Source organism: Malaclemys terrapin, chromosome 8 (genome assembly GCF_027887155.1).
Source record: "Malaclemys terrapin pileata isolate rMalTer1 chromosome 8, rMalTer1.hap1, whole genome shotgun sequence".
Lineage (NCBI taxonomy): Eukaryota > Metazoa > Chordata > Testudines > Emydidae > Malaclemys > Malaclemys terrapin.
Genome location: NC_071512.1, coordinates 36,567,645 through 36,591,379, shown reverse-complemented (window position 1 = coordinate 36,591,379; position 23,735 = coordinate 36,567,645). Strand labels below are relative to the sequence as shown.

Sequence of the window (23,735 nt, the reverse complement as noted above, 5' to 3'; positions counted from 1 at the left end):
AGATCTTGATCAAAAATAGATCAAGTGAAGCCACTTCAGTTGCTGAGACTAAAAGGGAAATCTGGCAGAGAATTGGAGATGGTGGCAACAGTGCTTGCAGACTGTCCTAGAAGCAAGTGGTATTGAAGAAATATCAGAATGAATTCTTCTCCCTTGTTATTTAGGAAATACATGCCCAGTGTGTAGCTTCTTAAAACCAGGATTACTATGCTTTTCCCCACCCAGAAACACCAACTGAAAAAACCTCAAAAAACTTCAGGAAGGTTTTATTACATTAAACAAGATACATATCATGTAACTCACTTTCTAAGCATATTTATTCCTCAATAATAAAAAGCTACATTGTCTAAAACAGGAAAGTTTGTCATCTTACACTTTTACTGTCTTATACTTCGACAGTTCTGCAATGTCTCAGTCTGTTCTCTACTTTGGCTTACTACTTTGTAGTATCTTCCCTTAGTCAAAGTATAACAATATCAGAATTATTTGCTATTTCAGCATCTAACTTATTATGAAGTTTTGGCCAAACCAATCTGAATGTACTATAAGCATGCCCGATTGAACTGAAGTGTCAAGAGCACAGGGTTATAGTTAATTCTACCTTCAGCTGTCCTGTCTTCCATGGTTATTTACATAATATTTTGTCATTTGGGGGGCAACAAACTGACAACCATCTTTGCAAATATAAATTTGGGATGGAAAACTGCATCTTTAATTTTAAATGGGACAAGAAAGGGACTCAAAAACATGTTTTATCAGCCATGTTTCAGCCTCCTCTTCCTATTTTGGTTTCAACCTATGCCCTTTGTGTTTTGGATCAATCATGTTGGCTGAGTTATAAAAAGGTTCTACAGCATCTCTGAATCATTTTGCCCCTGTGCGGTCCCAGTTCTTTATAATCAAATAGATCAAGCCAAATGTCCATTGAGACCGCAACTGGAGTGTCATCTGTTTGTAATTTGTAAAGTCCCTTTGAAAAATCCTTCAGTGGCTTTGGTAAGTTTAGCAAAGAGTCCTTGGCACCTTATAGACTAACAGACGTATAGGAGCATGAGTTTTCGTGGGTGAATACCCACTTCTTTGGATGCATGCCTGCTATGTTCCGATCAAAGTACTCCACTGGCTCTCTGCAAGTATCAATGGACTCACAGAAGTTGGCAACAAATGTGAAGAGTTCCACTGAGCGTCGTTGACAAGTCGGGAGTCAGCCCACCTCTTTCAACCAACCAATTGTTAAGTTGTTTGTGACTGCAACAAAATATTTGAATTTCCACATTATGCTTTAGCATTGCATTAGATGTTACTTCTCTCTCAATGAAGTTCAGAAGTTTTGGATGATTGCATCTGAGAAGTTCTCTGAGCCTTCTCATTCCATTCTCCTTGTCTGAGAAAATAGCACACAATCCTTTGTTATACTCCTCTATATTTTTGGATGGCATCTTTAGGACCCTATCTTCAATACTCTTTAGCCTTCTTTCCAGTTGTAGAATCAATATCATTAAGTGGAAAGGCATTTTTCCCTGGCTGGGTGCTTGCAGCCATTATCAGGTTATTTCTCATGTTTGATAAACTTTTTTACATTAAATGACAATGCTGAATCTTTATGTCTCCTTCTAATTTTCCTCTTTCTCCATTTGCAGCATCTACTAGTAAACCTTCCAGTTGAACTTTGTCTGGAGATATGTACCTAAAGCGAAGAACTTCAAATTATTGCTGTTGCTTTTTGTGTTCGAGTGAAGGTGAAGTTGTTAGTGTAAAAGAAGACTGCAGCTTCTTTATCAAGTTCAAGTCTGTGCCTTTCTGTTGTTTCTATGGCATAATTACTATCTTGGGACGTCAAAGAAACAGAGTGCTCCTGAATGAACCTGATGTTGAATAGTTGGAACTGGGACTTAAATTATCATAATGGCTATATTTTGATGACACTGAACAAAAATATTTTAACTGCAGGAGCAAACTCAACGTTTAGCTCTCCCACCTCAGACAGTTTTATTCAATGGGATCTTTAAGAATCTGAAGATTTTCAGACCAGATGACAGATCCTCCTCAGCTGCATAGGCCATGCAAAAAATTGTTTTGACAAGTGGTCCTGTGACCAGAAAGCCATAGGGTTTCACAATGATCGCCAAAGCATGAAGGGACATACAAATGTTTAGCGTATCTGGCACGTAAATAGCTTGCAATACCGGCTACAAAAGTGTCATGCAAAAGTCTGTTCTCACTTTCAGGTGACATTGTAAATAAGAAGCAGGCAGCATTATCTCAGTTTTACATTGTTTTGTTTTTGAGTGCAGTTATGTAACAAACAAAAAATCTACATTTGTAAGTTGCACTTTCACGATAAAGAGATTGCACTACAGTACTTGTATGAGGTGATTTGAAAAATACTATTTCTTTTATCATTTATACAGTGCAAATATTTGTAATAAAATAATATAAAGTGAGCACTGTACACTTTGTATTCTGTGTTGTAATTGAAATCAATATATCTGAAAATGTAGAAAAAAAATCCAAAATACTTAATAAATTTCAATTGGTATTCTATTGTTTAACTGTGTGATTAAAACTGTGATTAATCCTGATTAATTTTTTTTAATTATGATTAATTTTTTTGAGATAATCGCATGAGTTAACTGCGATTAATCAACAGCCCTATTTATTTGTATTTGATTTTCCAAACAAGGAAAATGAAAGAGTAGCCACAGGAGTCAATAGAGCCCAGCTGCCACATGACTGGTTTACTATCTTTTATAACTGCAATCCATGTCAAATAAATGGGGCCAGACAAAGATCATTTTCCTAACAGCATTCCAATGTGTCGCCCCATTATTACAAAAGAGAAATATGGTAGCTGAATTTTAAAAAGGGCTGGATAATTTTATGACCAGCAATATCTGTAATTACTCATATTAAAAAAGAAGTTCTCAAATAGGATTCAGAGTGGCAGATATTTGCTGCAGGGGGTCAGGAAATGTTCTCTTGACATATATGCTACTGCACAATTTAGCCAAGTACATTGTGAAAGTTTTAGCCTTCTTTTGGAGTATTGCATATTGGCCATTGCTTGGCGCTGGATATCAATTTAGTGAATCATTGGCCCAAACTCATATAGCACATTCGGTCTCTGTGTGTGTTACATATGGTAGCATACTTTTGCACTATCTGAAACCTCAGCTTCACTTCAGCTTCCCCCAAACAAGAAAGGCAGTTACTGTGAGTTCAACTACTCACACCCACATACCATTTTCATATGAGGAAAAGTTGCATACAAGCATGCTACACAGGAGAATAAGTAGGAAGCATAATTATCTGGAGTTGTGGCAGCAGAGTATGTGGAATCTTGTGACATCTAGGATTGAGCAGGAGAAAGACAGGGCTTGGGTTTGAAATTGGCATATGTAGCCTGGAGTCTTTAAAGACCGGTGAGAGCTGGGGTGTGCATAAGTGTGTGAAGACTTGAGTGACGGTGCTGCGCAGGTGAATGCAATGATACCTAGCCTAACTCCTCTGGCTGGGAGTCAGAACAAGTCTTGTGTAATGGTGAGGTAGTGTAAGGGGTTAACCTCAGCTTTTGCTCACCTCTGACTGACTGGATTCTTTTCTTGAATAAATTGTAAAAAATGCATTTCTAAAAACCTGAAATTGTAGATATAAGACACGTTTTCTAAACCTAACATTTAATATTGAGAGCATTAAATTAAACATTGTGGCTTAACTAGCATGCTGTATCAAAAGCAGGCTGCAAAAGAGACACAGAAACAGATTGCATTCTTTGTATTGTCAATGCTGGTAGGGTTAATAAAGAACGAACTGATGGCCAGATCCCATACAAACTCTCTCAACAAACCTCAGTCCTAAATTACAACAGCTGTTATTCCAGACCTGTCCCTTTACACCACTCCCCCAAATTCACACAATCCAACCTCCCTCCAGTCTAGTCTCTGCTTCTCTTGAACAGAGACCAGAAGTCTTGTTGAACTATGGCCCGATTCCATCATGTGACCAAGCAGGGTCTAGGATGAGACCAACCCCATTTTCACATAAGACCCAAGCTAGGGTTTGAACTCAAAACTCCAGATATACAAGACTAGCGCACCAATCCCTTTCATTACCTAGCCTATTGGATTTCCTCCAACACTGAGAAAGTCTTAACTTTCACAATTCCTAACACCAACATTCTAAGTCATCCATCATCATTACCCATGGCTTCAATAATCATTAGAGAACAGTGGTCTCAGTCTTTTCCATACCATGACCCCATGTTACAAGATAAAAATGTTTTGGGACCTATCTAAGGCATTAAGAAAGCGAGGAAGGTGGTGAACCCCTGCACTTGCTTGCAACCCTCAGGCTGAGAATCTACGACTTTGATCCATCTGAGGACATCTCTTGTGAATTTCTCCAGCTCTTCTGCAATTGCCCACAGAACAGCTATGTGCCACTTCAGGATGTGAGTGACAACTATCTTTTAGCCATCCCTCTCTCCAGTCAACAAGTGACTTTTCCCACAAAGTTTTAACAGAGAAAGAATATAAGGACCATTCCATTGGTCTTGTTTGAACTCACTCAGTGTTAGGCTTTACAATTCATTATCTTGAAAAATGATGTTTACTTGTAACAAGCCACTTTCAGCTGAAAGAAAATGCCAGGATTCACAAAGTGAAAACTGTGGCTGCGTAGTACCATTAGTTGGCAATATTTCAGCTATTAGCATACTGTTCCACTTCGACATTATAATTTGTTTTGGATAGAAAAGAGAAATATCACGACGAAGATAACGTTGGAAAATGTTACACAGTAATCCTGTCAGAAATCTTGGGGAAACATATGTTTTCTGTCTTCCTCAGAACTTAATTTAAAACAAACGGATGCATTGGAAAAAAACTGCTTCAGGAGATTTTAAAGAACAGCATGAGCTGAAAGACATTAGCCAAAAATTATTAATTTTTTGCATTAAAAATCAGCACTGATAAGAGCCATCTTAAATCAAATAATTTATTAAGTAATTACATGTAAACACTTTATATTTACTAGCAAATACAATGCTTGCTGTTCTTTTAAATAGATAAGTAATTCAAAAAAATAAGAATCTATTATTAATGACAACAGATTGATTAGAGATATCCATTCTACTGTACAGTGAGGAATTTGTTTTATAGTGAAGTTAACATCTTGATTTTTCTTGTTTTGTTTTTTGACTTAAAGGACATAAAACATAAATTTGAGCAGCACCCCAATATGATGTCAAAGCTGACTTTGGTCTATCAGCGAAGGCTAAACAAGTAATCACCCCCACTCTGGAATTTTAAAAATTGACTTGAGAAGCCAGATGGCAGGCCCTTCATAAACATCTTTCAAAAAATAAAATGCCTTTTTGTCATAAAACAGAAAATATAGTCAAACTGTGAAACACTTCTCTTCTGAATGGTAAAACGAGTATGATTTCATTATTTGCATTCTAGAGTTAACAGTTATCAACATACAATACAGATACACATACACATATCCACAGAGTTTCTGAAATGTGGCCTATCAACTAAAATATTTTATCGTTCTGAGATTACTTGGGCACCAAACACACTAAAAACAAAAGAATGATAGCTGCTTAGTTAAATGAAAAATAAACATCTTTATTTTTTGCCTACTTTATTTCAATTTTTAAATAAAGTCTGTACAAAGTATACTGTTACAGTATATATTTGTAAGTTAGCTAAAATGCCTAAATATAACAACACTACAATAAGCAGCATATATTGGCACATCTCTAATAAAGATTAACTTGTAAACCCAAAAGTATCACCTGCCACAAAAACCTTTGAGATATTTTGGATCCTTTAAGGAGAGTCATGTTGCGAATACATTAGAGATCAATCCTCCCTGACCTCTGAAAGGAAAAAATATTTTGCTTTTGATAATTCTGCAGAGAACATGAACATCTTAAAATCAAATTGTTAAAGGGTTAAAATCAGGTTAAAAATTAATTTTAAAAAAGAAAATGTCTTTAGAGAATCTTAGGTTAATAAAACAAAGAATTTTAGAAAATCTAATTTATTTTCCCCATCAGTGCTGAGGGAGATGAAGAAAGTGATCACTCAGGACCTGATGCTGTTTCTGTGAAAGCTTTGCCACTGACTTTAAAGGGCATAGGCTTGAGCCTTTAATTTGGACAATGAAAAAGATTTCATGTTCTGCAACTAATCAATTTCTAGTTGCTTTCTGGCTTACACACATTACCACAAAGCTGCAATCTTCGGGATGCAAACACTGCTAGTGGGAATGCATACAGCCAAACAAACAAAAAATCTGTTTTCACTAGAATTTTTAAAAAAATAATGAAAACATTTCTATTGAACTTGGTCTTTGAAAATACTTGTTTTTACAAAAACTTAAAACTGATCGTACAGTGTCCCTTTACTCATTATAAAGAGTTTAGCTTTTCAATACATTAGATATTGCAGAGATTCTTGTTCACTGAAAACTGGCTGATAAAAGCCATTTACATTCAAGTATTCTCAAATTTTAAAATGACAAGTTCCAAGTGCAGTTGTTTAGCTGCATTAGCTCTGAAAAGCTGTAACTAATATTTCATTAAATTACTTTAGCACTGGGACTGAAGAGTATAAGTGTTACATTTTAAAGAAGAGAATCGCCTCTATACTTTGTTCTCCCAGAAAGAGGCATTTAAAATCAATGTTAACTTTTTTTTTAATTTAAGTTAATCTTACATAGAATATAATGCAATACTGACCGCAGCAGGAACCACAGAAGTGGAACACCATTAAATAAATCTGAACTCACACAGATTAAACTTCGTTAAATATTTGTAAATTAATAAAATATTGACAGGATTATAAAATTACAATATTTACAGTAAGAAAAATCTAGAGTAATATATACCTTTAACAGGCTCTTTTCTCCAATTTGGGATTGCATGGGAATTATGAATATACCAAATGTTCATAATAAAGCTGCTTTGCAATATTATTTTCCATTAGTGCTAAAGAGAATAATCTATCACTGCCTTTTAAAGTAAGTGACTTCTCAAGGTGGGATGGAGTATTTGAGTACCAAACTGGGAACAGAAGTCCTCCTCAAGCCGTCTGAAGATAATGTAGGACCAGTCTCAATTGCTCAGATTAAAGCTGCTGTACTACAGAACTGCCAGCAGTCAGAACCACACAGGCTGCAAAAGGGGAGGAAAGGTAGTTTTCAGCTCAGAAGATGTACTTACTGCTGGAAGACTCCAGTCACTATGGACGCCAACAAAGGTTGCAAGAGCTTTGATTTGTACTGAGAGCATGAAACCAAAGATAATGAAACACATCTAGGATAAAATTTGTAAATTGTGCTGCATCTCCTTAAAGGGACATTGTTCAACTGAATAGCTATAGAAAATAGTCTTGCATTATGAACGCTGTAGATAATTAAAATTGAAAGAATTTTTAAAATCCTTTTTTTACTCTCTGCATTTCACCTGTTTTGGAGAATGAAATTTGGCTTGTCTGTTTAGTCAGCTTCATTTTCTATTCCTTGCTAGCTTCTGTCTCTTGTGTATGAGCACAATGCTGTTGTGTTTGGTTGCAGACATTACAGAGAGTTTAAATACTTCCAAATCCTGTTTTGGGTTTTTAAGCATAAAATTGACTTTTGTCAAATGTATTGCTACTCAATTTTTTTGTAAAATAACCAGAAAACCTAAATTTGTGGTCTAAACTACCCAACAATGTCCTTTTAAGTTTTGACGTTTCACTATTTGACTCTTCTCTCAACTTCAAAGCATATTTTTGTCAACAGTTTAAAAAAAGATCCTGTTCAAATTCTGTTTTTTCCCTTTATCTATTGCAAGAGAGAACTTTCATTTTCTAGTATATATTTTCAGATAAGTACTTTCTAAGACTAGGAATGAATATACTGGAACAGAACTACACGCGATATTGTGAAATATCAGTCTCCTAATTATTTATTTTTTAGGGAATTTCTATGAGCGCCCACCATCACCTCTTACCTAAGCGCCTATAGTCTGAAAAGTAAGTTTCCAAAAAAGTTTGAAATTTAAAACAATAATTTGTAAATTCACACCTACATTGCCGATAGACGTTCTCTAGGTCCCGTAAATTCCCTTTTCGGTAGTGCAGAGGAGGAAAACTAGGAAGCAAACTTTGTACCTTTCAATTACCTGAGAGATCACATAATTTATATTAAATGGGGGAGGATAGAGAGGAAATGACAACTGACCTTATAAACAAAGGTATGTTTAGGGCTTCTGATTTCAGGAATAAACCGATATTTACTGGTAAAAGTCTGCCAAAAAACAAAAACAAACAAAGGATTACTGGTAAATATTGGTTTATATGGAGAAGAAAAAAATATGTCATTGTGTTCCTGATTTCTATAGTTTAAACTTCTATAGTTCTAAGGAATTTCACACTAGGGGTAGACGGAAGAAACATGCCCATGAAACAGGACAGTTTCAAATTGAATTGCTCACCACCCTCTAGCCTGCCACACATCCAACAGAATATTTTTGGCAAATTAAGTGCCCCAAACCAGAAGCCTTATGTTGAAAGGAAAATAAGATTTAAACCAACAAACAAACCCTGCATGCCTCCTTCTGAATTTCTCCCCCTCCCCCTTTCCAAACCACTGTAGTTAACTGGAAGATGCTTGACTGACAGGCAGCCTGGGAGACTGATGCTCTTTTCATAATTACTTGAAAGAAATTCATTTGTACATAGTATGGTATCTCATCATCCCAACAACTACTTGGTTTTCAGCCTTTGGGATTTTGATTGTCATCCCACCACATGAGATATCAGAAAATATACAATATTTAATTTATCTGACTTTTAAATAAAGAATTTTCTTATAAGTGGTTATAAACCCTTTCATTTTATTTACATGCTTATTTATTTCCAAAAATAAAGAGTTGGTCCACATTGGACATGAGAAGAAGTGTTAAAAGTTTAACATCTAACCGAAGTACAAAATACAAGAAGTTCCAGAATTCTGTGGTTGATTCAAACCACAGAACATACTACATGAGCCACAGACACATTTTTACATATAGCATTATATTCTCAATAATATTTACAAACATAAGGTCAAGATGACAAGAAACCCCCATGGAACAGAACAGTGTGTCAGGGCTAAAAAGAAAGAACAGCTTTAAAATAACCTAAATACAAAGGGAAAACAAAACTTTACATAAAACTTTTGGACAAAAAATCCTCATTTAACTTTTCTGGTACTCAAAATTTAGGATTAAAGTTTATGACATCTTGAATACCGACTACATTTAACTTCCTAAACACAAACTTAACAGCTACAGTAAACCAGCTCACTAAGTATGTGAATGGCATTACAAATAGAGATTTCTTTATTTTTTGTACCTTTTAAGATACAAGAATGCATGTGGCTGAAATACAAAATACCATGGCACTACAGAAGGGATTACACTCCACCAATACACCTGTTTACAAACTGGCCATTTTTGTTGATTATATATTTAAGTCGCAAGATGTATTAATCTTATTAGGTGCTACATACACATGCATGGGAGAACATATGCCATGACAAGAACTGCAGAGAACTTGGACCTTATAAAGTTTCAAGGCTATTCTCATACATATAAACTCCATTAAGGACCATTACACAGAGGAAAGTCCAAGCAAACAAAGCTTTACTCAGAGATGTATGCTGAAGCACAGTGGGTCTGCAGGAAGGAATCTTCTTCCAGACATATACTCCAGCTCACCTACGTACCCAACATCATGTTGTTATTTGATTGGGATGGAATTACTACTTGCAGCCTGCTGATCCCCTCCCACACTGATTTTGGCCCTTGAATATTCACCCACTGGACATGCCTCCATCTTGCCCAATTACCCCCCCCCCCCCAGCTGCAGCATTAGGGGCAGACAGTTGCTGCATACATGTCTGCCCCAGTACATGACATTCCCTCCTGAACAGATTCTCTACTTTTTGGCTTTCTAGCCCAGCAGAGTGCAGCTTGACCTTAAAGCAGACCTGGAAAGGAAATATTTATACCCTTTTCTTTATCTTTATGGTGGCTGAAGAAGACCTGAAAGAGTTTTGTTTTTAAATGAAGGTTTATTTTCCTACCTGTTTTTTATATTAACAATTCAGGTCTTGTCTACCTTGTGTTTCCTGGAAGACTATGGATGATTAGGGACTGAGTAGATTTATGGTATCAGATATCTGGGAAATGAAATCTGATCAATTAAGAAATTAAGGTTTGTTTTTTTTTATTTTTTACTCAGACTACTTAAAACTTTTATTTTTAAGTTTAATCTATTTATGTCAGACATCTAACAGCTGAAAACCACCCGAAAAGGCAACATCCTTGGCCCTTATATCTACCTACAGTATTTATATGGACCCAATCATGGTATTATCTGAGTGCCTCCCAAGTGTTTAAAAACAGAATATTTTTTCTCTACTGATCCCAGCTTTCATTTAAGAGCTGAGAGAGCCCCAAATCCACATACCTGGGTCCTCCTACAGAGACCTATAGTAAATAAAATGGGGAAGACAAGACTTGACATTCCTGGTATTTCCGTGGTGAAAAACAAGCAGAAAAACATAACAAACAGCATTTTTACCTCTTCAAGTCTTTGACACTCACATTAAGCTCAACCCAATGTGTAGACAAGTACAGAACCTCATTTATAGAGCAGCAACAATAACTGAAATGTATACTCTAACTACAGTCATTTAAAGGCAGATCTACTTAATACATTTGAAAAAAAAATCATACTACAAATTAAATGCCTGCTCTTAAAAAAAACCCTCAACATAAAAATAGCCTTGCAGTTGTATAATTTGATGTACATCCTAGAAAAATAAGAATTACCACTATTACTAAGCCAGGTATGCAATCATCAACACAAGAAGTCTTTTCTGACTTGTCCATACACATTTCTCTATCTAATCCCAGATTAAAATGTAACAAATATGAAAACTTTAACTGTTAAAGGCCTGACCCTGAAGAGCCATTTGGTCATCATGGGACTCCTGCTGGGCTCACTGCACATATACAGGATCAGAACCCAAATCACCTTACAAACTGGATGATATACTTTAAACTACAAATATTGAGTATGAAATTGAAATTAATGCTGGGGGGAGGGGAAATCTGTGCTTTTTTTTTTTTAAACAAAAATTCTTTCAATGGGTAACTGCCAACTCATCAAGGAAAAAAAAAAACAAAAAAAAAAAAAAACAGGAAAGTCCTGGAGACCTTTTAAACAATGGTATTAAAAACCATGAAATTAAGTGTTTAATGCACTCTGACCTCAGAACAGTGCTCAGGCGCTCAGAATCTGGAATAAAATCCAAGCAATTACAAATCAGGATCATGGGCTAAAACGTGGGAAGGATCGAAAATATGACTTTTATATCAGAGGATATATCATCACTAAGTGCCTTATAACAAAATGTAGTTTACTTGTGGCCTAACAATCACAGACTGGAGTAACAAAGTAAATTGGAGATCAGACTAGTAGTCTTCCTAGTCCGATACCCTGTCTGACAGAGGATTCTCCAGAGGATGATGAGAGCGCATAGATAGAGGCATAGTAGTCCAAATTTCTATCCCATTCTTCATGCATCTTAATTTTTTTAAAACCCAAGAATATATCCAAGGTATTGCTAATTATTTCTTCCACTGTGCTTTTTTTTTTTTTTTTTTTTTTTTTTTGCATTCCTCAGCACTGAATTCCACCTGCCTTCATGCTGCCTATTCACCTAGCTTTGCCAGGCCCTTCTTAAGCTCCTCAGCCTTCTATAGACTTGGGTAACCTAAATAACCTCGCTGTTCACCCCCTTTTCTAAATCATCAGTTAATATTAGGGCTGTCGATTAATCGCAGTTAACTCACACGATTAACTTAAAAAAATTAATGATTAAAAAATCAGTCACGATTAATTGCACTGTTAAACAGTAGAATATCAATTGAAATCTATTAAATATTTTTGGATTCATGCTACATTTTCAAATATAATGATTTCTATTACAACACAGAATACAAAATGTACAGTGCTCACTTTATATTATTTTTATTACAAATATTTGCACTGTAAAAATGATAAACAAAAGAAATAGTTTTTTCAGTTCACCTCATACAAGTACTGTAGTGAAATCTCTATTGTGAAAGTGTAATTTACAAATGTAGATTTTTTTTTGTTACATAACTGCATTCAAAAATAAAACAATGTAAAACTTGAGAGCCTACAAGTTCACTAAGTCCTACTTCTTGTTCAGCCAATCACTAAGACAAACAAGTTTGTTTACATTTACAGGAGATACTGTTGCCTGCTTCTTAATTATATCACCTGAAAGTGAGAAAAGGCATTCACATGGCACTTTTGTAGCCAGCATTGCACGGTATTTACGTGCCAGATATGCTAAACATTCGTATGCCCCTTTATGCTTTGGCCACCATTCCAGAGGACATGCTTCTATGCTGAGGATGCTCATTAAAAATATAATGCTTTAATTAAATTTGTGACTGAACTACTTGGGGGAGAATTGTATGTCTCCTGTTCTGTTTTATCCACATTCTGCCACTGTTATAGCAGTCTCGGATGATGACCCAGCACATGTTCTTTTTAAGAACATTTTCACAGCAGATTTGATAAAACGCAAAGAAGGTACCAACGTGAGATTTCTAAAAATAGCTACAGCACTTGATCCAAGGTTTAAGAACTGAAGTGCCATCCAAAATCTGAGAGGGACAAGGTGTGGAGTATGCTTTCAGAAGTTTTAAAAGAGCAACACTCTGATGCGGAAACCACAGAACCTGAACCACCACCAAACAAAACAAACAAACAAATAAACAAACAAAAAAAATCAACCTTCTGCTGGCGACATCTGACTCAGATGATGAAAATGAACATGCGTCAGTCTGCTCTGCTTTGGATCGTTATTGAGCAGAACCCATCATCAGCATGGATGCATGTCCTCTGGAATGGTGGTTGAAGCATGAAGGGACATATGAATCTTTAGCGCATCTGGCATGTAAATATCTTGCAACACTGGCTACAACAATGCCATGTGAACGCCTGTTCTCACTTTCAGGTGACACTGTAAACAAGAAGCAGGCAGCATTATCTCCTGCAAATGTAAACAAACTTGTTTGTCTGAGCGATTGGCTGAACAAGAAGTAGGACTGAGTGGACTTGTAGGCGCTAAAGTTTTACATTGCATTTGAAAATAAAACAATTTTTTTGTACATAATTCTACATTTGTAAGTTCAGCTAAAGAGATTGCACTACAGTACTTGCATTAGGTGAATTGAAAAATACTATTTCTTTAGTTTTTTTACAGTGCAAATAGTTTTAATCAAAAATAAATATAAAGTGAGCACTGTACACATGGTATTGTGTTGTAATTGAAATCAATAGATTTGAAAACGTAGAAAGCATCCAAAAATATTTAAATAAATGCTATTCTATTATTAACAGCGCGATTAATTGAGATTAGTTTTTTTAATCGCTTGACAGCCCTAGTTAATATATTAAACATGGGTTCTAATAAGAAACTTTGCGGCCCCCACTGTTAACCTTTTTCCTATGATAAAAATGAACAGTACGTCCCTATTGTTTTCTGTTCCTTAGCCAGTTTCTCATCCTCCAGGACTGAGATTCTGTCCTGCACCACAATCTACTGGTAGTCAGGGAGCCTGATATGGCTTCCTGATTTGTATGCAGCCAAAAGTGAGAGCAGTCTAGGGCCTATACATACATCAGTAGAGAAATGGCAAAACACAGGGACACTGCACTCCCACTGTCAGCAGAAGGGGGCAGCTGGTATATGAGCCAGCTATACCACTTTACACCAGTTGACGATTCTCCCAGCCTGGGGGAATTCTCAAATGGCCACTTTGGCCCAGGATTCTGACCACTTTGTGCTGCTGGAGTGATACGCAGCGGCCAGAACGAGGAAGATAAATTGATGTCGGGGGGGAGGCAGGTTCTCTCTCACTCCATACTTAGTTTCCTTAGTAGCATCTTGGGAGGAACTGTCAAAACCTTTTAAAAATATCAAAATATATTAGGTCAGCTAGTCCTACATTACCCACTATTCTGTCAACATATTCAAAAAAATCCTAGTAGATTATTGGAGGGTCAATTTTTCTTTGCAGAAGCCAGGCTGGTGTGGCCCTATCGTGTTCCTCTAGATGTTTTATCATTTCAACTAGACTACCTGGTGCTGAAGTAAGAGTCTTTGGTTTGTAATTCCCAGGCTTACCCTTAATGTCTTTCTTAAAAAGAGGTACAATATTTACTACTGTTTAGTCCTCAAGTATACTGATCTTAATGAGACATTTATTTTAGTTAGCAACTTAGCCATTTCATTCCCAAGTTCCTTCAGAACTCTTGGGTGAGCTCTGATCTTGGTCATAACAGGGCTTTAATTTATTAGCTTGTTCCAGCAGCTCCTCTTTGGACATTTCAGTCTTTTCAGATAAGGAAGATGAGGTACTCTTAAAGTATAGATCAAGTTCAGGTATCTCTCAAACTCTTCTGCCATGAAACTGATGCAGAAATGTCACTCAGCTTCTCTGTAATGTCCTTGACCTCCTTAGCTGCTCCTTTTACAGCCTCATACTTCAGTGAGCCCAAATTCTCTCATAGCCTTCCTGCCTCTAACAGACTTCAATATTTAATTTGCTCGCAGCTCTTCAAAACCCCTCTTAACCCTAATTGCCATTTTACATGTTACCTGCCATAGATTTCTATCCACTTCACTCGGGTTGGGCTTCCATTTTCAAAAAAACACTTTGACTCCAGTAACTCTTATACCTTGCCATTTAACCATACTGATTTATGTCTTGACTCCCTGCTTTCTTTCAGCTTCAGGGCCGTGCACACCTTCTTGGATGTTTATGAGCTTTTGCGATACTTAGGTGTCCTCCTTGCTGAGTCTAAGGATTTTACCCTCATCCCTTTTGATGTTAGTGTCTTTTTGACTAGCATCTTCATTTTCCTGAAATCTTCTTTTCCTAAGTTTAGTATCACCAGGCTCGTTTTAGATATTATTTCTCCTCTCCTGAGAACGTTGAACCTGTAATTATACCATGGTCATGATTACTTAATGGCTGAACTATAATTATTTCTTAAATCAATTCTTGTGTGTTATTTAGTCCTAAATCAAGAATCTCTCTTGAATAAGCTGTTACAAGAAGCAATCATTTGAGGTGTCAAGAAATTACTTCTTCAAATTGTGCTCTATTGTGAGACCTGACCAGATCATACATGAGTAGCTGAAGTCACCCCTTATTACAGTTTTATGAAGAATCAACTGCCTCTTTGCTCTCCTTCAACAATGAACAGTCAATAGTGTATTCCTGACCAGGAAGACAGTAATACATTTGTATCCTTACAACTTGGGATTTGTCTCTGTGCAGATTCTAATGTATGATCCTCAACTCTAGTTCGCTCAGATTCAATGAAAATGTTTTAGATATAATGCTACTCCACCATCTCTATTACTTAATCTGTCCCTCCTCTATTGTTTATAGTCAGGTAATACAGTATATCTGATTTTTATGATTCCACCATGTTTCAGTAATGCCTATTATATCAAGGTCCTCTTCCATTGCCAGGCATTCTAGTTCATCTATTTTTAAGCCTCTCGCACTGGTACAAAGACACTTACAGTTTTTATTTTTGGCTGTGTGCCTATTTCTTAGTTAACTCCTTAGTCTGACATCCTGTTCCTTTTCTAGACTGAACTGTTGCAATCTCAACCTGCCTTTGCTCCATTTTCCACTGCAAATTCTCTTCTAGATGCAGAGATCCCTTTCTATTACTGACAACCCGAGCAGATGCCCTAGTCCGATTCAACTGCTCCATTGCACCTGTCAGCTCTCCCTCAGCTCCTAGTTTAAATAATCTTCTCAAAACCTTGTCAACGTTCTGTGCCACCAGTCTGGTTCCACTTGGGTTAAAGCAGAACCCAATCCATTCTAGATAGGCCCTCTTTACCCTCCAAAGCTCCTCAGTGCCTAATTTATTTACCCTCCATACTCTTTGCGCCCTCTTCTCAGCTATCCATTAACTCTCTAAAGCGCCTCTCTGCCTACCGGGCCCTGCATTTAGCAATAAAAGCATTTCAGAAAAAGGTAGCACCATAAATCCTAAGACTTTTTCCTAATTATCTAAACATCGCCACATCCCAATATGTACCACAGCCACAGGCTTCTCCCCAGCACTCATTAGACATTTACCTAGATATCTCTGAGATTTTTACCTTTGAACCTGTGAAGCAAGTCAGCAAACAGTTCTTACAGTAACCCTGTATTTGGCTATCCATATTTCTAATGATCTAATCTTCTGCCACCACAGTACATCAACAATTCACAACTATCCCGATCGTCTGAAGGGGCCTACTTTGGTGGGTGAAGAACAGTCACTCTCCTCTATCAAAAGGTACATCCTCAATTAAGGGTTTGTCCCTTCATGCTACCTTGCTGCCCTCCAATCATAAGACAGGCTTTCTCAAGTGGAGGACTGATGAAGCCAACCCTGAGATAAAATCAATCTACAATATCTATATATGCTGTCTTTGTATATAATTCCATCTCTCCCCTCCTCTAGTGCAGTGACTCTGACATCAAGATGCTGTAATGGGGCTCCGAGGACTACCAGATCCTTGCACTGCTTGTACAGATGTGCATTTATCCACAAGGCAAACAGTCATTCTGTATCTGGTGCAGTAATTTAGGTAGTTGCCATCAAATTAATCTGTGCTACCTCCATAATCAAACTAGGAATTATGGCTCTGTTACTGGATACTAAAGTTTTATCTTTCAGTTAGAAGCCAAGGTCTATTTGCTTTACTTTGGCCCACCAACTAAAGAGTTTGATTCAGCACACAAGTTACTGTATAGCACTGCAAAAGCCTGCAGAAACCAATTTCCCAGGACTTTCATTGCCTAATGCAGCATGGAAGCCCAACATATTTTTTGCTGAATCAAGCTCTTAATGCGGTGTGATCAAAAGTCTTATCTGCAAACTGAACTACATATGCTGACCAAAAGAAAAGCCATCATTACATATCAGTTTAAAGAATTTAATTCACAAATATTAATTGCAGAAAATAGCTCTTAGGCCATCTAGTCCATCACCCTGCAACACTGCCATGCAGTACGGAGAGACCTCTACAGAATCCACATCAGTTGTTCTCTGGTCTTGCCTTGAACAGATATGCCCCAGTGACAACAACTCCATTACCTCAGCCTGTAGGCAAATTATTTCATAAAAATATCCCTCCTACGAAAATCTGAATTCTTTGTCTTTCACACACACAGTATTTTTATATAGAATTACACCTCTCTATTAAAAACAAAACATCCTGATAAACCAATGGCAAATTATGGACTCTCCTACTCATCAGCTTATTGGAAGTTATGCCATCTCCCATAATCATAGAGTCAGAGTCATAGAGTCTAAGGCCAGAAGGAACCACCAGATCTTCTAATCTGACCTCCAGCATATCACAGGCCCTCATGCACCCTTCTTATTACAATCCATTCCTAAAATTTCAGCAACTTGCCCAGAATTTGAAATGTTAACTCTGCTGGACCAATGCAAAAAGCGGGTTCCAAAGACATGAGCTGTTCTCTGAAGACATGCTGCCCAGCGTTCAGCCCCTCATGATTGTAGCAGGGGACTGCTGGATTTGAGCACCTCTGCTGATCTCAAATTACATGATATTATAGAAGGAAAAAGGTAGACAAAGATAGAACGGGTCCCAAACTTTGGTAGACCTCCTGCACACCTAGAGTGGGGTTCACATGGACAACACATCTCAAAGAACCACAACTGTCTACCTGTGTGCTACTGAAAAAATCAGAATTCTTGATCATTCCTGGTACTTAATCATCCAGCTGGGGACCCAATAAACTCCTAAGGTTGTGAACTTGGATCACAAAAGCCAGAGACACCTTCCCAAATGAGAAAACTGAAATAGCTCCCTGTCAATTCTTCAAACCGTTTACTCCAGCCAACAAGAATTATCTTAGTCTTGTATGGGCTGACCCTCTGCCAGTTAGTCTTTATTCAAGCTCCAGTCTCAGCTAGGCACTGGGTAAATTACTACACTGTGCCAGATTACATGGGATGAAAACACAGAACTAGGTTTCACACACCCCCTCCCATACGACACCATAGCCCATATTTCATCACAAACCATGCTTAAAGCTCCCCACGCACACTGAACACAACGCTGTGGACTGCTTAGCGGAGGTGACCAAGTATCCAGGACTGTGATATGGGATCTCTCAGAAAAAAGGGAACTAAGCCACTCAAGATGGACTCCATATACTCCTGTTAGGGTCAAAACCTCTTCCTGGCCAAGTTAGCTAATATCTCTATATAAATCAGCTAAGACGTCTGATTATCTGATACCAGGCAGCCAGCAAACCCCCCCCTCCCCCATGCATAGTCTCAGTATCACTTTCAGGACTAACCCAGATTGGTGTGGGTCAAGATGACCTGGGAATCCAGGTGTGGTCGCAGCTGTCTTTCTACAGCCTCCTCCACAAAACAGAAAATTCAAAACAGAGTGATAAAATGAAGAGTTTGTCAGCATCAAGATTTTTGTTTTGAGCAAAAGCCTAAACATTTTCTTAAGAGAAGTGGGCACTTTAAAAGAAGCATCATCTAACGGACTCTGCCAATCAGCTCTTATAACAGCCTTCACACCGTCCCATTGGTTCTCACTAGCCAAGAGGGATATATATCTAATTTACAAGTTCTAGCCTAAAGCTTCCTCAGCATCTATGTGATCAACAGTAGAGGCAAATTAGCCTTTCTTCCCCTCCTACACAGCTTCAGAATAGGATTTCAAAAACTCTGCGCCATAATCAGTCAGGCTTAGTACATGGCTTCCATCATTAGCTCTAATTCCCCTCTCACTACAGTGTCCTATGAGGAAAAAGCCAAGGAAGAGACTATGTAGGGGCCTCCGTTACTTATAGCCAATGATAGAAGTGATGATGAGCCAACTGGCCATCAGAGTAGGCTGAGCAGTATTATCCCCAAACAGGAGCCATTAGCCTCTGAGGTTGGGCTGAAGAGGGGGGTCCTTCAGACTGATGACAGCGGTGGGTAAGCAGACCAGAGTACAACATCCATGTCTGAAGGCCTCTAATCCAAGCTCAAAAACAAAATGCAGAGGGTGGCCAGGAATTGACATGGATACAGAAACTACCTACGACAGTCCCCTGGTGGTCATCAGGAAATCCCAAGGCATCTGAGAAGAGACATCATCTACAAGCAGAATGAAATCAACCCAATGTACGTAGAACTCTCGTTACCAGTGCAGGCTGTCCTCTGCATTAAACTTCTTAGGACCAAATTTTCCTCTCAGTTACACTGGTACAATCATACTGACATCAGAGATACAGAAAATCTTCATAGCGGAGAATCCAGCACTCTCTCTTTTATGCTCTTACACATCAAATACTTATACTGCATATTAAATGTTAACTGATTTTTAAAGATATACACCTGATGTGCTCTTAGTCTCTTAACACTTCACTCCGCTTTTAGATTTTAATGGAATTGCAGGTTCCAGAGTTTATATCTTGTTCCCAGTGAACTGTACAGTAGTGCTTCTCAAAGTCAGGCTGCCGCTTGTTCAGGGAAAGGCCCTGGCGGGCCAGTTTGTTTACCTGCTGCATCCACAGGTTCGGCCAATCGCAGCTCCCACTGGCCACGGTTCTCTGCTCCAGGCCAATGAGGGCTGCGGGAAGTAGAGCGGGACGATGGATGTGCTGGCCGCCCTTTCCACAGCCCCCATTGGCCTGGAGCGGCGAACCACGGCCAGTGGGAGCCGCGATCGGCTGAACCTGCGGACCCGGCGGGTAAACAAACTGGCTCGGACTGCCAGGGGCTTTCCCTGAACAAGCGGCGGACCGGCTTTGAGAAGCACTGCTGTACACTACTGGACTTCTGTGAGTGGAACTCTGTTTCCCCCACTCACCATCTGGGATCTACTGTGTCACTACTGCTCACCTGCCAGTCTGCTGTGCAGATTTTACACTACCATGGAACTTGGGGTGCTAGACATGCCAGTCTCACAGAACAAATGAAGTGGAGGTAGTATGCACTAGCAGGCACAGTATTCATCTTTGACTGATAAACTAATGTCATTGGCTGGGGACCCAATGTCTGACAAAAGTACTTCAAAAGAGCACATCAGATACTATGCCACAGCAACTATTCATACTCCTCCCTTCATCCAAAGGACCTCCTCTGCTCCTTCCCAAGGTAACACTTCTGAAAAATATTTCCAAGAACTGTTGCAGAACGCGGCTGCCTGCTTGGTAAGAGAACTGGTAACACCCAGCCCCCTATGAGCTACCTTGGTTAATGATAAGACAACAAGTTCGAGAGTTAACTGATGATAAATCTACCCCTTAATCTAGGCCTGAGGTGCTTGAACAACCCTCTGGCAGTTTTAGAGCCTACATCTTCTTCAAAGCCATCTAGCTCTGCTGGACCATTTTCTTCCCATCCTGAAGTTTATTTAAAATGGGCCTGGCCCTTCTCAGTTCCGGGACCACAATTATAGGCTCTCCCCTGAGGGAGGCCAGAGTCCACTGGGGCTATCTTCAAGGCAAAATTTCAGTACAAAGCCTTTCTATTTGTGTTAGTATACCTTGCTCTCCTTTTTCATACCCTCTTCCAGTTCAAATCACTTTCTTTGCGCCCAGTTTGCTGGTTAGAGCAACTAATTTTTTTGAGCCAGTGGATCCAGTTTTGGTTTATTTCTTTTAGTTTCACACAATGTCCTAAATGTGTGGACACCAACACTAGAAAATAAATCCCTGCTCTACCCTTCATTCCCATATACTTCTCTAATCACAATTTTACGTGTCTTGAACTACCCAATTAGCTAGCTGAGAGTTTGGTACTCAGCTCCTATATGCAATCTAGGGGCATTAAGATTCATCACACTGATAAACTCAACATGTGACCCTGATAACCCTCACATGCTTTGTATTTCACAAATCATGGAATACATTTCAAACCACTATATAAGATGACTTTACATGGCCTTCATGGATTCCACTCCACCCTGTTCAGACAAATGACAGTTTTTACAGTAACTAATATACTTCAAAAGACAAAAGCAGAGGGAGACTAAAAAAAAAAAAAACCAACACAAAGCAAACCAAAGACAACTATCCGGCATGAGTGAAGAGATGGAGCGGCACTCGTTTGAGAAGACGTGCATAACCGATTACTGGCCTCACCACTCCAACACACAAATTCCTTGCTGCCAAAATTTAGAGAAGCATTTTTCATTTGCATTCAGACCACTACTCTCAGTAATTCCAAACACACAACAGATCAGTTTTAAAAGAATGCCAAACATTTTAGGTCCAAAGTTTAGGTTTGGTTAACAAAATTTCTAATGATACTAGGTTTAGAGAAGTTCATTAAATTAAAATTCCATGAGCTTTAAAATTATATATGACACCTCCCTGCCACGTTTGCAACCCACACACAAAGCTTTTTGCACAATGGTAGAGAACCAGAGTGTTAAACTGACTGAAACCAAAGTGAACCTAGCCAGTGTAAAGGAACACCATTAATCTCGTTTCTCTCTCAAGTTATCTTTCATTTTACAAGCAACATGCAAAATTCCCACAGCTGAAAGATTAGAGGAAAAAAAAAAATCTCGGATTAGTTTGTCTTTTTTGTCAAAACATCATTTTGACGGCACAGTGTGTGCAGTTTCACTGTTACACTACCAAAACTTCACTATACTCAGTTTCACCCATTTTTGTGGGGGAGGGTAAAGAGGAGTAAAAAGCTTTATGAAGTACAAAGAGAATATTTTTAAAAAAAAATAATAAAATGTGGTTGTTAAAGCACAAAAACTGGCAGGGGACTCAGAAGCAGAGGTAGAACCTGCAACTACTTTAACCTTTTTTCAAATAGTCTAGATATCAAAACTGACCTTGACTTTTCAACTATCCAAACTGAGTTTACTGCAAAAAAGTAGACAGCTAACATGGGAGGTGAAAAGTGAAGGTAAAGTAAACCTGAAAATTTAAAAAAGCTAATGTATTAGCATAATAATGCATTTTTTAAACAATGATTTTAATTTAAAAAAAAAATCTTGACAGTGTTCACTAGCAGAAAACTCTCCCAAATGAACTTCAGCAAATTCCTGTCTTTCTGAAAACTACCATGAATTAGGAGTAGATTTCTGAATGAGCAATCTGATTTCTAACTAGCAGATCATACACTGATGCTCATTTTCTACAAACTGAGTTGATAAAAAACAGAAAATTCAGCACTGCTAGTTATACTTTGAGTGTTCATGTTTTGTGTAAGTTCCCACAAAGTTTAAACCTGTTTTAGCATTCTTGTACATCAATGTCAGGATATCCAACTCCATCCCCGACAGCTTTGGAAATAATAGGAACAAGTCAATCAGATTTGGTATATGCCCTAAAATGGAAAGTCTGGACTTAAAAAAAAAAAAAAAAAGTTAGCGCCTATGAAAGTTGCTGAATCCACTGAAGTCCTCGATCCAAAAAGGATGGCTTATTTTTTGCTTAAAAAGCTTTAAATGTTTATCTTAGAGAAATTAAAATGGAGGAGAGAGACCTTTGAGGAAGGGGGAAAAACATGTAAGGGAGCAAAAATATAACATGGTAACCTTGTAAGGCTTTGAGGAAACTCTAAGGGTTTTTTTCCTTCTTAAAGGCCAGAAAAAAAAAAATCCAAGGGTCAGTTTGAGAGTTTACAGGTACTAGATTACATAAAGGTGGAAGCATAACGTAAAGAAGCATAGTCAAGAACTTCAGATTTTATTAAAAAATTGTATGCATTAGGCATTAGATAAAAATGCATATCTACCAAATCTTCACTGACAATAAAAGTTACTTGGATATGAAAAATCACTTCAATTTACAATGGCAATATTTATCCTTTCCCCCTCCTCCCACTCCCTTCCTCCCCAAATTCAGCTTATTTTTTTCTTGGGAGACGTATAGCGCCACTGCATTAGAACGTACAAGAAATGAAAACAGTGAGTACAACTGATATAGATCCATTGACTTTTTATTACAAATTTACTTGATCACGTGGCTTCCAAAAGTTTAAATCAATACCCTATTTTCTGTATGCCAGTACAAAGCAAAATCTATTTTACAAATTAAATACCTAAAAATTTGACAAAAATAAAGTTTTATGGAAAACAGTTATAAAAATCTTAAATCCCCTTTTACGAAGTTAAGAGGTAATATTCCCTCCCCACCCCTGCAGTCGTTATACAATATTAATGTTCATCATTTTAGAATAGGTAGGTATATTATATTTTGCTGTTAGCATACAAAAGTCATACTAATAGCTTTATTTGTATATACTCCAGTTAGTGCATGAATGCCATCTGATTGTAATATAATCAACTATCTTTAACTGAATCCTAATTTACATTTAATAGTTTGCATAGTTTGAAAGGGATAAAGGTTATATTACAGCTAATCATAAAAAGAGTGGTTACAGTGCTATTTTTAAAGGCAACAAAGTAATTGCTCCCAAATGAAGTTATCGGTCTGCTCTAGGCAGGGGTTAAAATTACCAGCAGCTTTCTGCCTTGCCTGATGTGACTGTTACGTCTCACTAGCCATTCAAAGTGGACAGCCTCTCTCTTTAGAACGTCTGAAAAGTTCTTAGTAAATTGCT

General features: G+C 37.8%; 1 protein-coding gene across 3 annotated transcripts in view; it reads right to left on the bottom strand.

The window, feature by feature from the left end:
• Positions 1 to 4,981: 4,981 nt before the first annotated feature.
• The window catches only part of PURA (purine rich element binding protein A), a 30,159-nt gene continuing 11,405 nt past the window's right edge, over positions 4,982 to 23,735 (bottom strand). Inside the window, exons 3-4 of one of the 3 annotated variants that reach the window (XR_008445951.1) lie at positions 8,236 to 8,301; positions 4,982 to 7,183 (exon numbers count right to left, since the gene is read on the bottom strand). The gene's annotated coding sequence lies outside the window, so the exon portion shown is untranslated. Of the gene's footprint in view, positions 8,302 to 23,093 lie in introns of those variants that run through there. The other 2 variants (XR_008445950.1, XM_054038041.1) reach the window with 2 other exon arrangements.